The sequence below is a fragment of the Octopus bimaculoides genome, chromosome 25 (assembly GCF_046866305.1).
Source record: "Octopus bimaculoides isolate indiv1 chromosome 25, ASM4686630v1, whole genome shotgun sequence".
NCBI lineage: Eukaryota > Metazoa > Mollusca > Cephalopoda > Octopoda > Octopodidae > Octopus > Octopus bimaculoides.
The window spans coordinates 29,977,208-29,992,207 of record NC_142952.1 but is presented as its reverse complement, the minus strand read 5'-3'; the positions used below and the strand labels follow the sequence as shown (position 1 = coordinate 29,992,207).

Below are 15,000 nucleotides of genomic sequence, written 5' to 3'. Positions count from 1 at the left end.
CGATACCTATAAAATTACATAATTACAATATAATACTGCTTCGTAGTAAACCGGTGAGTGCCTACGTCAACAAATATGAAACCAACAGAATGCATCAGAGACTGTAGGTGTTAATAAGTATGGTTACCAATATGGTGCGAAACGCTAGACTTTCTCACACCTGATAGCAACTAAACTTACCAGCAATTATAATGTATCTCGGATTTATAAGAAATATAGACATCTGAGTAATTCCTGGCAATAATTCATTCTCTGTAAGAAATGTATATATATATATATTGATATTAATTGCTTCAAATTGTCAAATGCTTCTCTTTTCTACCCCCTCATCCTTCTCCTCCTTCTCGTCTTTACCTCTCATACGCCCACTGTTCTCATTAACGGGAGCATGTGAACTTAATGAACAGAACAGATAATTCAGTCGTTTTATCATCATCATCATCATCATCATCATCATCATCATCATCATTACTCTTGTTGTTGCTGTTATTATCATCATTATTGTTATTATTATTATTATTATTATTATTATTATTATTATTATTATTATTATTATTATTATTATTATTTGTTATTCTGTAGCATTCTAACACTGTCCATCACGTAATATTAAAACTTGTTTTCCAAAAATTTGTTTTTCCTACTTTATCATATCTCGGTTAATTGGTGCAAGAATTTTCTTCTGGAAAACAATCTTTTCGAAAAACATTCCGATACAGACCGATCGTCCACTACGTACGACCACCGCGCACCGACCCGCCATCAGATTTGTTGGCATCATCAAACAACAACTCCGGCTGTACTTAATATTTATAAACAGAACTCTTATTCTAACCAAATCATTTTTTCCTTTCTGACGATGATACAACGTTCTCAGAAACCATGTCCATAGCCATATATTTATATATATTTCCTTGCGAAGCATCAAACTCAGATCTATGAACACCACCAGTTAACACAAGCCTTTTGGTGTTATAGTTTAGCAGTTCTGGCTGTACATAGAACGTATATACAAAATTGTTATTTGATCTAAATTATCTTTTCGTTTCTGATGAGGACACGACATAATCAGAAACACCGTGTCCATAGTTCAGATGCACACCCACTACTCATTGCCTACCACCAGTCTCTGTGCATCATAAAACAACTCTGGACGTACATAGTTCATATAAACAGAACTTCTCAACTCTCCACATTATCTTTTCATTCTGATGATGGTACAACGCTATTAGAAACCATGTGTCCATAGTAATATATTTACACACGTTTTTTTGAGAAGCATCATAGTTAGATCAGTGATCACTACCAATCACCACCAGGCTTTTGGTGTCATAGTGTAGCAGCTCCGGTTGTACATAATACTTATAAACAACACTGTTATTCAATCCTAAGAACTTTTTTCTTTTCTGATGATGACACGACATAATCAGAAACACATTGTCCATAGTGGTATATTTCTAATTATTTCTTCAAATACGCACTGCTTACCTCCAAATTCTGTGCATCATAGAATAACTCTAGATGTACGTGGTACATATACACAGAAGTGCTCTTCTCTCCACCTTAAATTTTTTCTAATGATATGATGCTAACAAAAACTATTGTGCCTAGAGCAACAAATTTATATTTATTTAAATAATATAACATCTGAATTTCTAATTGCCTTCCATAATTATTAAATTATATTATTGCTAATGTTCTGTACAGTGCGTACAGCACGCTATATTAATTTAATGAAAAGACAGACGTGGCTGTGTGGCAAGAAGATTACTTCCCAAATATATAGTACTGGGTTCAGTCCTACTTCATGGATCTTGGGCAAGTGTCTTCTACTATAGCGTCGGGTCGATCAAAGCCTTGTGAGTAGATTCGGTACACGGAAACTGAAAGAAGCCTGTCAAATATGCATGTATGTATGTAATGTTGAAAATCGCGATTAGATTTGTCAGCGGGCAGTTTAGCATAATGGTGAATTTGAGATAAAAGATGAATATTGAGAATATAAGCATGTTTGGGTAATGAATGAGGTTGGAATATTGGATAGAATAATGATCATAGAATCATCAGGGCCGGTTTCCGGGTCTGCATGGCGTATATATATATATACCCTAGCCTGACAGGACGCCAGTCTGTCGCAGGATTACTCATCTTTGCCAAATGAGAGGATTAGAGCAACGTAAAATGAAGAGACTTGCTCAAGAACACAACGCATCGCTCGGTCTAGGAATAGAAATCACAATGTTACGATCATGAGTCTAACAACCTACCTACTAAACCACGCGCTTCCAATATTAGAAGTGGATAATATGGATGGATAAAAAAAAAAGTGGTGAATGAAATCGAAGGAGGTTATAATAAATTTATTATAAAAGTAATTGGAAGGAAAGGAATGTGTGAAACTGAGTGGATTTGCTAAAAAGGATAAAGATGGAGAGATGTAGTAATCGCCGTGTGTGTGTGTGTGTGTGTGTGTGTGTGTGTGTGTGTGTGTGTGTGTGTGTGTAAAATTAATTGTAACGATTAACAATAGATAACTTATATTTATATCGAAGAATTATATTTAAGCGTTCTGAGTGTCAAAAATGTAACTCCAAGTATCGTAAGTTGTCACCTATAATATTTTTATGCAGTTTTTGATCAATGGAATTTAATTATCAATTGTAATTTTCATTGATTGCATAATATAATATAATATGGCAACAGAAAGTATCACACACACACACATGCACCTTACCCACTCCGATACGACCTACAAGTTGCAATTTCCCATCAAACTCTGCTTTCCTATGACAATCAACAAGGCGCAGGGACAATCAGTGCAAGCGGTTGGTTTGAATCTGACAGAGCAAGTATTCTCACACGCACAACTGTAATAATAATAATAATAATAAAAATGATAATAATAATAATAATAATAATAATAATAATAATAATAATAATAATAATAATAATAATAATAATAATAATAATGATTATAGTGGGCTACAGCAAATATTCTGCTTAATACCACAGATTTGCTTGTCAGTTGTTTGACCTTAACCAGTTGAGCATGTCCCTTGGTGGCTGACGATATGTGCATCTCTGATCATGAGCAGAAGTAGTGGGGGAGCATCATAGCCATGTGTTGAGAGGAATTCTTTGGGGTTTGACTAATTCACCTTTGGAAACATGGGTGTTTTGCTCAACATACTTAAACAAACCTTATTCAGGGACAGTTTGAGCGGGATGGGCTACTCGACCTGAAGAAAAATTCTAACTGGGCCCCACCTGCGAGGTCATGCGCTGTTTATCTTCATATGAGATCACCATATCGCGTACATATGGTTGTGATGCATGTGCCTGGTGTACCCTTATTAGACGGGTAGTCATGATGGGTATAATGGGCTTCGTATATTTTACCCCAGTGTCACTTTGATGGCATGCACTGCTCTCTCACTCAATAATAATAATAATAATAATAATAATAATAATAATAATAATAATAATAATAATTATAGTAATAATAATAATAATAGTAGTAGTAATAATAATAATAATAATAATAATAATAATAATAATGATAATAATAATAATAATAATAATAATAATAATAATAATACTCTTTTATTTTCCATTGTAACGTTCAGAATTACATTAAAATTACACCCCACTCAATAAAGGATGTTTAAAGTCGATTTCGGTGAGTGTCGAACCGTGAATCCAACACCGTGAAATAAATACCGCGCGGTATCAGTTACATTAACAAAAAAGCCAACTTCTCAGCTTTGTTAAAAGACAAAAATGTAATCAAAAGAAAAAAAAAATGCAATCAATTATATTAACATGTTAATTAGGTTGTTTTATAAAATGGCAATCACATCATAAAGCAAGACGCTTTGTGCTTTAGAGTGCGTCGGGGTGGGGTGGGGGGATAAAAACAGGAAAATTGAAAATATAAAAAAATTAAATAAAATGAAAAATAGAATATAAAGCAAAAAATAAAAGAAAAATAAGCAATAAAAATAATAAATAGAAATCAAGAAAAAAAGTAAAAAAAAAGTATGATTCTCTAAAGAAATTTAGATAATTTCCCCCCAGATAATTGGGTGAGCAAATATTCACTGAACCGTGAAATTAAGTGAATATTTAAATTTATCAATGATAGCCTGAAATGTTGTTTATACAATTAAAGGATTTGAAATATTTACGTTGCGTCGTCCATAACCTCCTCCACCTTCTCCGCCTACTCTTCCGTGTAAATGAAAGAAGAAATAAATAAATAAAATAATAATAATAATAATAATAATAATAATAATAATAATAATGATGAAAATGAAGAGAATTATGGTAATGATGATAATGATGATGATAAAAATGATAATCCTTTCTACTGGTGGCACAAGGCCTCAGATTTGTGGAGAGGGTACCAGTAGATTCTATCGACCCCAGTGTTTCGCTGGTACTTTCCGGTCGAGAACTATCATGGATAATTTCAAAATGTCCTTCGTCTGGCAGCGTTACCGGTTCGAGATAGACTCTACAGGCACGGATGTGTTGTCAGACACACTCGTCCGAGGTGCGCGTAGAGTGACGAAACCGTTCTACACGCACTTCTTCAGTGTCCGGGTTATGTCGAACAGCTGCTGTCACATGTGGGACGTATCCGCCTGTCGGCCGAGTCGGTATTGGTGACTGCACCGCCGCCCTTCTGCAATCGGGCAGGCAATGGCAGTTTTCCTTTGCCTGGTGGCTGTGGTGAATGATGTTGTTTGGTGGACAAGGCATGAGGACAGATACATTCCTCTTTGATAGAACTCTCATTGACTTCAAGTTTCACTTGAAAAGGAAATTGTGAGTGGAGAGGGAAGTGGTGTCCTCCTCGAGTGAGTTTATTGAAAGATGAGTGAAAGATACGAAAATGGCAAGAGTGGATGGTACCTCTCTAAGAGTAGACCTGTAAGTCGGAGGGAAGGAATTGGAGAGGGCACTTGCTCCTGGGGTTTCAAGGAAATCTCGGACATTGGGATTCCTCAGTTATTCCTGTATCAGGAGTACTACTTCTCTATCATCCCCCTCCCCCTTTCTTAAAATCTTTCTATATTATGTTTCTGTCCCTTCGTCTTAAGTGTATATCGTGTATACTTAGCCCCTTTTTCTTTTTATCATTTCATTATATGTAAACCACCACACTTTATGTCTGTCTATGTATTGTCCTCCTAAGCCTTTGCCCTTGTGGAAAATAAATGAAATCATCATCATCATCATCATCATCATCATCATTATTATTATTATTATTATTATTATTATTATTATTATTATTATTATTATTATTATTATTATTATTAATTATTATTATTATTATTTTGTGTGACAGTTTGTAGAAGCATGGACATTTGTTATCACCGATGTAAAACACGTTATTTCAATTTGTTTTTAAAAGTTTCTTGTGGCGTAACAGGTTTTTGTATCATTTTTATATCGGGTAGAATTTAGTCAGTAATTACACATTGAGCTAATTAACTGAGCTAATCTCTTTAATGTGTCGTAATTGAAGCTGTATAAATGAAACAGGAATTATTTTGGTAATGTCAGACATTTGGCAAAGTGCCCCTTTTAACGGATCATTCTATTAGATTTTATTTCGCAATTTTAATCTAGACATTGGAAGAATTTTATCAAAAATCCTAAGAACCATACATACGATGCAAATTCTGAAATGTATATTTGAATGCCTATGTATGTACGTGGTCTGATCAATAAGTATCCGGACTGTTGCTCCGATGAGTTTTCTTTCCAGGTCACATTTAGCCATCTCACCTGACTAGAAACCCACGGCATCTTCATCCAAATTCTGTTGTGATTTCACGTACATTGACGTCTTCCTACGATCATAACTTTTCCCTCAAACTGACAGAATTTGGAACTCTTCCATCTCATTGTTTTCTTCCTCTTTATACCCTGATATCTTTTGAGTGTGAAATAAATTCCCTCCTTTCGTCTTAACTACTCCCTTACACGGAGTGGTTTCTTGTTGACTACCTTATGAAGAAAATAGTGACCTGCTCCTGAATCAACGGGCAAGTGGCTGAGTGTTCCACGGATGTTTGTGCTCTTAATGTAATTCTCGCACAGAATCAGCGTGACACAGTGTGTGGGACAAAGCTATACCATATCAAATATGGGTATAATCCACTCTACGGGATTCTATACGGTTTTCGCCTACCAGTTTCAATTGCGTGGCAGCGGGTTCAACCGGAGGTTATACAAAATGATGCGTACCGAAAATACCTAACCTTTCGATCGAAACCGAGAACTTCTGGTTGTATTACAATGCGATTTCTTCAACATCCGACCACACACACACACACATATACAACTTCTTATATATATCTACTCTCTCTCCCTCTCTTTTTCTATTTATTTTTTTCTCTCTTTCTCTCTCTGTATATATAGACATACAAATATACAGTGTGACGTAAACACACGCCTGCTCTCTTCCCCACGTCCTCTCAATCTCTATGTGTGTGTATGTAGATTTCTGCCTTCGGAACTCATAATGCAATTATTAATTATATGATAAATGAAGGGGACATCGAAACGATCGTAGGCTTTACGTAATCGACAGTTATGTAAATAAATTGACTTTTGCTGTATTCAAACTCTCTATTTTCTTCATACTATACTACTAAATTTATATTCACATATATCGAATCAGATGGAAACATCTATATGGACTACTAGAATACCATAATATGGATAGTACTGGTGTCTATTAAACACTAACACTAACGCAATGAGACTAGTTCCAGTAAATTCAAAGATATATGGATAAACCGGAAGTAGCTAGGATGTAAGACATCCCTGGAAAGAGCAATCTCTATCTTCACAAAGCCTCATATATATATATATATATATATATATATATATATATATATATATATATATATATATATATATATATATATATATATATATATATATATATATATATATATGGGAGAATGTACGAAAAAACAACAACAGACGAGGACAGGTGGTGTAAATAACAAAAGGATGTATTAGTATGACGCTCAGGAATACGGAAAGTCTTTGACGTTTATACATATACGACGGGCTTCTTCTAGTTTCCGTCTACCAAATCCACTCACAAGGCTTTGGTCGGCCCGAGGCTATAGTAGAAGACACTTGCCCAAGGTGCCACTCAGTGGGACTGAACTCGGGACCATGTGGTTGGTAGGCAAACTACTTACCACACAGCCATACACACACACACACACACACACACACACACACACACACACACACACACACACACACACACACACACATATATATATATATATATATATATATATATATATATACATACATACATACATATATATATATGTATGTATATATGTATGTATATATATGTGTGTGTGTGTGTGTGTCTTTGCATGTGTACGAGGAATCTCGCTAAAGGGCCTTCACTAATCCTGATATATTTATTTAGATTAAAATTATAAAGCAATTTCTAAGCCAAAACGATTATGTCGAGAGACGTGCTTTGTCAAAATGGCCGCCATTACTAAAACAATTCTCATTTGATTTACATAGCTTCAATTAAAACTTCCATTGCAATTGATACACCGAGGAGATTTTCGATTAGTTAGCCTCGAAACTAATTAGTAACTATATTCTATCAAATATAAAATCTCTTCATATAATACTTTACAAGAAACAAAGAGAAATAGTCAGAAAGAAACAGAAATAACTAGGTTTTTACTGTGATGATATTATAACCTATTAACCACTCCCGGCTGTCACTTGAAATAATAACAACAACGATAAGAATAAGAACAACAGCAATAACAACAGCAACAATAACAACTACGTTAATAACAACAACATCAGTAGCAATTACGACAACAACAGCAACAATAATAACAAAATAACAAAATAAAAAATAGTAACAATATCAATAACAACAACAACAACAATAACAACAATAATAGCAATAACAACAACAAAGACAACAACAGCTACTAGAAGAACTACAACAACCACAACAAAACCAATAACAACAACAACAATTGTTTTCCTATTTAGGCACAAAGCCAGCAATTTTGAGGGGCGGGATCTCAGTTGACATCGTCTTGTATTAACCTCTGTCTGCAATCACTTAAAATGTGAACCATAACAAACAACAACATTTGTTTTTAATTTCCACACAAATCAAGCAGTTTTGAGGGGAAGGGCTAGCTGATAGCATAGCCTTTTAACGTCTCCATGCAGTCCCTTCAAAATAACAACAGCAACAAGGCTTGTAATTTTGAGGGGAGGGGGTAGCCGAAAGCATAGCGTATTAGCCTGCGCTCCTGTTGTTATCTTTTATTCTTTATTCACTAATTGTTACAGTCGTCAAACAGCGGCCATGCTTGGGCACCGCCTTGGAGAATTTCAGTCGAATTTGATAGATCGACACTGAAAGAAGCTCTTCCTGTATCTATCTATCTATCTATCTATCTATCTATCTATCTATCTATCTATCTATCTATCTATCTATCTATCTATCTATCTGCATAGGTGTGTATGTGTCTGTGTTTGTGTTTGTCCCCCACAATCACTTGACAACCGGAGTTGTCGTGTTTGTGTCCCTGTAACGTAGCAGTTCGGCAAAAGAAGTCCGATAGAATAAGTACAAGCCTTAAAAACAAATTAATGAAATTAAAAGGAAGTACAGCGGTCGATTCATTCGACTAAAAATTCTTGAAGGCTGTGCTCCAGCACGGCCGCAGTCCAATCCCTGAAACAAAAGATAAAAAAGATAAAGAAAGGGGAGGCAATCTTCCCTAATGTAGGTGGCTGCTGAGCGGTCAATATATAGTTAGAGGGAAGATAAAGTGTTAGAGCAGAATCCGTAAGCTTACATGTATAAATATTAGCGACTCATGCATGTATGCTTATGTATATATATTCTTTCACATTTGATTACTATTCGCCACAGTCCAACTCAGTTCCTATTATGAATGATTCTAAACAGATATAGTTGATAGAACGAGTACACAAATCCTTCACTGAGATGAAATAATAACAGTTATTCATCTCCTAGGAACGACTTCAAATCCGGTAGTTCTACTTCATAATAACACTTATGCATCCAGTGGGAACAACTTCAAACCCTAAGCTCGTCTTCCTAAAAATTGTAGAAGAGAGAGCGAGCAAGCGAGAGAGAAGAGAAGAGGAGGGATAGAGAAAGAGAGAGAGAGAGAGAAAAAACAAAAGAAAAATAGATCGAGAAGAGAGACAATGTGAATCTTTCATCTATGTTTGGATGATTCTGTTGGATAAAGTACAGAAATAATCAGATATTTAGAATCAGGAAAATACACCGTAGTTATCAGATGACATTTCACTCATTTTTACTTTATTACATCAGCGTTAAATTTTGGGGGTTCGTCTCTTATATTGAATACGTATATCTAAAATGGCGTCTGCTGAAGGTATTAAACGTCACGTTGATTTTCTACCTTAAATGTCCGATCAGCAATTTTAGAAGTTTATCCTGAAATCGCAGAAGGCCCCTGCCTCCCCCACAGACACACTAACTGCACATTCCAAATATACACAGTGCATTTAAGCAATATACATCATTTATAGGCAGCAGCTATATATAAGCCAATTATATACTTATTTGATCTTAAGTCGTATTCGCCTCACGATCGTAAGGCCGTGAATTCGATTCTACAAGCTCAGGATCGACCCTCACCTTGGTTAGTAAGAAAGATCCAGCAGGATTAAAAACAAAATTTGTCACAGATGAATGTGATCTTTGAAGGTCAACGGCTTTCTTACCCATTCTGCCCCTCCAACTGACACTTCTTGGTTGTTCCGCTGTGTCAAAGGGTAAGAGTTTGAGGATAGTCTTTCTTTCGCTTTCTGCTCACGAATACATAATACATAGTCACTTAAAACAATTCAGAAAAGCATGATACGTGACTGCAAATGATAGTCGCTTGCGGATGACGGCTCTAGTTTTCTTTTACAGCTGTTTCGCAGCGCTGGTTAGAGCGTGAGAGTTTCAGCCGTATGTCTCACCTGCTTTCAACAATAGAAGTACTTGAAAATAATTAGACAAACCATGGTACTTGATAGCAAATGATAATTGCTTGCGAGCAAAGGTTGTAGAATTTTTTCTTTACAGCTGTTTCGCTGAATCAAAGGGGTGAAATTCCGAATCTCTCTCTCTCTCTCTCTCTCTCTCTCTCTCTCTCTCTCTCTCTCTCTCTCTCTCTCCCTCTCTTTCTCTCTCTCTTTCTTTCTATCTTTCTCTGCTTCCGTTCATAGAATCACTTAAGTAACGACAACACTGTACGTGATAGCGTACACTCGCTTGCGAGTAACGGCTGTAATTTTCCCTCACAGTTAAGCTTACTCTACAATAGTGATACTTATGGGTATTCTAAAAGAAAATTTGAAATATATCAATTATTTATAGAAGACCAATGGCATAAGTTGACGTACAGAGAGTTGTGTAGCGTTGATTCCATTCTCAAGAGTATTTTTCATTGAATAAGAACAAGTTATAATCGGAAAGCGGATTAAGCAACAATATGATTTCGTAATAGCTACGATAATAAGATTATGATTTTTAAATTCCGTATGAAAACTTAAAATTTTGAAGCTATAAATATGTTAATATTTGGTCATGTTATTTTTTGTTTTTCCTTTCTTTATTGGTTTTGTTTTCGAAGCGGCGTTAACTTCAATAAAGGTTTTCGCCATTAATATTCAAATCTGAATGAAACTTTCTCACAACACACAAAAACATTCTCTCCAAGATGTCAGTAAATTTGTTTTAATTAGACAGCAGGCTTCAACAAAGTGAAGTGTCTTATCCAGAGAAGTTAATTATATTAGCAGCCAGCGATAGCCACGACTACAGAAACAACAACAGTGTTCAACAGAAGCAACAACAACAACGAGAGAAGCAGCATCAACAACAACAACTACAACAACAACAACAACTATAACAGCAGCACCGTTGACAACGACAGCAGCAGCAGCAACAGTAACAGCAACAACAACAACACCAACATCAGATATAACATCGACCACAGCAGCAACAGTAACAACAGAAACAACAGTAGCAGCAGCAACAACAATAACACTGTAGCAGCAACAAAAGTAGTAGTAGTAGTAGTAATAGTAGCAGTAGTAGTAGTAGTTGTAGTAGTAGTAGTAGTAGTAGTAGTAGTAGTAGTAGTAGTAGTAGTAGTAGTAGCCATTGTGTTCGTACTAGTGTTAGTACCAGCGGCAACACCATATTAGTGTGCGCAGTAGTGGCAACAGCAGCAACTACGTAGTAGTAGTAGTAGTAGTAGTAGTAGTAGTAGTAGTAGTAGTAGTAGTACCTCTCCTAATTGAATTAACACCGAACCCGTATCTGTTAATTCAAGTGTTTCCTCGCCGTTCTGTCCACCTCTTTTCTTTTTTTTCTTTATTCCGAGATGTGCCACAACGTCACATGACCTACCGCATGTTCTTTTGTTGTTGTTTTGTTTCTATTTACTTCTTGCAATCGGGAAATAATAATATATTCCCTCCAGTGCCCCGGAGTGACATTATAACCTGCGGTTCCTTCTTATTGGCCTCAAACTTTGAGACAAACCCAACAATTTTAGACGAGTGGGCAAGTCAGTTAATTCGGCTGTTTTCCCGCCATTCTGTCCACCTCTTTTTTATTTTTCTTTATCCAAGATGTGCCACAACGTCACATGACCTACAAAATGTTTTTTTTACTTCCTTTTTTTTGTTCTTGCAATCGTGAAATAGTAATATCTTCCCTCCAGTGCCCCTGGGTGATATTGCAACCTCAAAAGACGAGATACCCGTCCTTCTATTGGTTTCAAACCCGACTATGTTAGAGGAAGGATCCTCGGAACGATGAAAGGCAAGTCATTTAATTCAGGTGTTTTTCCACCGATTTGTCCACCTCTTTTCTATTTTTCTTTATCCAAGATGTCCATCAATGTCACCTGACCTATCGCATGTTCTTTTTTGTTTTCCTTTTTAGTTCTTGCAATCGCAAAATAATAAAATGTTCCCTTTAGTGCCTCGGGGCGATATTACATCAACAGTGCCGCAAGGAAGACAGGTGCTGCAATAAGTTATCCAGCCTTCATATTAGTTCCAAATTTTGAGACAGACCCAAGAATTTTAGAGAAGTGGATAAGTCAATTACATTATTTTAAGTGTTCAACTAGTATTGATGGCAAGAAACTTTCAAGAGAGCCGAAAAGCAGAAGGTCTTCGGATAAGAATCCCTGCTTTTCTTTGGAAAGTGTTTCGGCCTTCAACTTCTTATCATATAAGGGGTCTGAGTCGCATCCAATTCATAACTCCTATGTGCCCTTCTACTGACACTTTTTATCCACTTGGGTATCAGAGACTTGTGCATTGCAAACGCTTGGAGATTTCATCGAAACTCCGCTTGGAAAACTTGTGGCACTGTTGATGTTGTAATATCGCCCCAGGGCAATAAAGGGAATATATTATTATTATCATCATCATCATCATTATTATTATTATTATTATTATTATTATTATTATTATTATTATTATTATTATTATTATTATTATTATCATGTAACTCCTCTCCGTTGACTCGTCATTCAAACTTATATCTCGAAACGTTGAAAGGCAAAGACGATCTCAACGGAATTTAAACCCAGAATGAAAAAGCCGGAAGAAACGCCGTTGGACATTTTGTCCAACTCACAAACAAATCTACTACTAATAATAATCCTTTTAAAATGCGGCGAGTTGGCAGAACCGTTGTCCGGCGTATTAACGATTCTGTCAGCCCAGTGGCTTTTTCCACCCCTAATATTGTGTTAATCAATTTCTAAAATAATTTCAAAAAATATTCTCAGTTGACTCCTTATCGTTTAGTCGATTTATTCCTTATTCAACAATGCTGACCTTATCGTGCTCATCACATTAAGCATATTCGTTCTTCACTGTTCAACGCTAGACTTCAGCCGGAAAGAATAGCTTCTACTGTGATGATATCTCTCTTCCTAAATATTGTCATAGTATTAATGGCTCTAACAACGTTTAAGGATATTGGTTAAAACTAGTCTGCCGTGTTAACATTACTATCTAATAACTGCAGGTGTGGAGTATTAGCAAGGAAAATCTATTTTGGTTCAAAGAAAATACGAAAAGAGCTTCGCCCATCAACACTCACATAATCTCTCTTTCGCTCTCGCTCGCTGTCTGTTTTTCCCTCTTTGTCTTCGTCTCTATCTCGCTCTCTCTCTGTATACATGTAGAAGTTAGCACAGATATACGGTTTATGGTAGACGCGGCGTTCGGATCATGCCGGCGGTGTTAGTGAACACTTTTCTTCTCCTCTTCTCACTTTGCCCTTCTCTCTTCCTCTTTTCTCCTGCTGATGCTGCTCCCCTTCCTCCTTCTCTTCCTCCTTCTCTTCTTCTTGCTCCCTCTTTTCTCTTTCCCTATATATTATGTATGTATGTCTGTATGTATTCTTTTGTTCTTTCTTTTAGTCTTTTGTCTCAGTCATTTGACTGCGGTCATGCTGGAGCACCACCCTGAAGGATTTTAGTCAAGTAAATCGACTCAAGTGCTTATTCTTTAAGCCTAGTACTTATTCTATAGCTCTCTGTTGATGAACCGGGACGTAAACACACCAACACCGCTTGTGAAGCGGTGATGAGAGGGAGCAAATACAGACGTAAGCACACGCACACATACACGCACTTACATAAATATATAAATATGATATGTATATGTATATATATATACATATATATATATATATATATATATATATATATATATATATATATATATATATACTTTGGTTACTGCAAGAAAGACATGTTTATATCGTGATGTGTGAACGCCGGAAGGAAGAAAACGACCGAGTGGAAGACAAAAGAAGACACGTGGCATATTACAAAGTGAGTCGGCCTGAGCTAAGCCAAGCGGAAGTCGAGCAATCGGGATGTCTGCAGAAGACTCATTTCCCGTTGTTGTGCTGGCAAGACTGGAGGTTCTCAGGGCTAAGAGAGATGTGTCTGTGTGTGGATATATATATAAACATACATAAATTTATATATAGTAATATAGGGGTAAAAAGGTTGAATTAAATTTCGTCCTCTAATTTAGAGGATTCCAAAATAGATTTCTATAAGAGTTTCTTCATATTTCGCTGGTAGCTTACTGGCGTAAGTTTGCGAATATGAAAATAATACTTGTATATAGTGTTTTGTGAATTTATGGAAACAAATCCCATAAAACTCAACAAATTTGTTAAAAATGGGGAAGAGATGTTAAAATGTAAGAGAATTTTAATATTATAATTCTCTTACATTTTAACATCTTCTCTTCTCCATTTTAAACAAATTTCTTGAGTTTTATGGGATTCCTTTCCATTAATTCACAACACACCATATATCATATACAAGTATAAATTTATATATATATATATATATATATATATATATATATATATATATATATATATATATATATATATACCTTTTACTCTTTTACTTGCTTCAGTCATTTGATTGTGGCCATGCTGGAGCACCGCCTTTAGTCGACAAATCTTCCCCAGGACTTAACCTTTGTAAGCCTAGTGCTTATTCTACCGGTTTCTTTTTGCCGAACCGTTAAGTTACGGGGACGTAAACACACCACCATCAGTTGTCAAGCGATGTTGGGGGGACAAACACAGACACACAAGCATATACACTCACAGAAATATAAATACATATCTGTGTGTATGTGTGTGTGTGTGTGTGTGTTTGTATGTGTGTGTGTTTGTAAATACGAGGGACTTCTTTTTGTTTTTGTCAACCAAATCCTTCACAAGAACTTTGATCGGTCCGGGGCTATAGCACAAGACACTTGCTGAAAGTGCCTCGCAGTGGAACTGAACCTGGAACCATGTGTTTTTGAGAAGCAAACCTCGTACCACACCGTTACGTCTATACCTAAAACTAC

The 15,000-nt window shown here is 36.0% G+C and overlaps 1 long non-coding RNA gene across 1 annotated transcript in view; it reads right to left on the bottom strand.

Moving 5' to 3' along the window:
* Positions 1 to 13,361, bottom strand: part of LOC149131149 (uncharacterized) — a 29,368-nt gene extending 16,007 nt beyond the window's left edge. The window contains exons 1-2 of the long non-coding RNA XR_016238303.1: positions 13,214 to 13,361; positions 4,188 to 4,222 (exon numbers count right to left, since the gene is read on the bottom strand). This is a non-coding gene — a long non-coding RNA (uncharacterized LOC149131149). The remainder of the gene's footprint in view (positions 1 to 4,187; positions 4,223 to 13,213) is intronic.
* Positions 13,362 to 15,000: the final 1,639 nt, after the last annotated feature.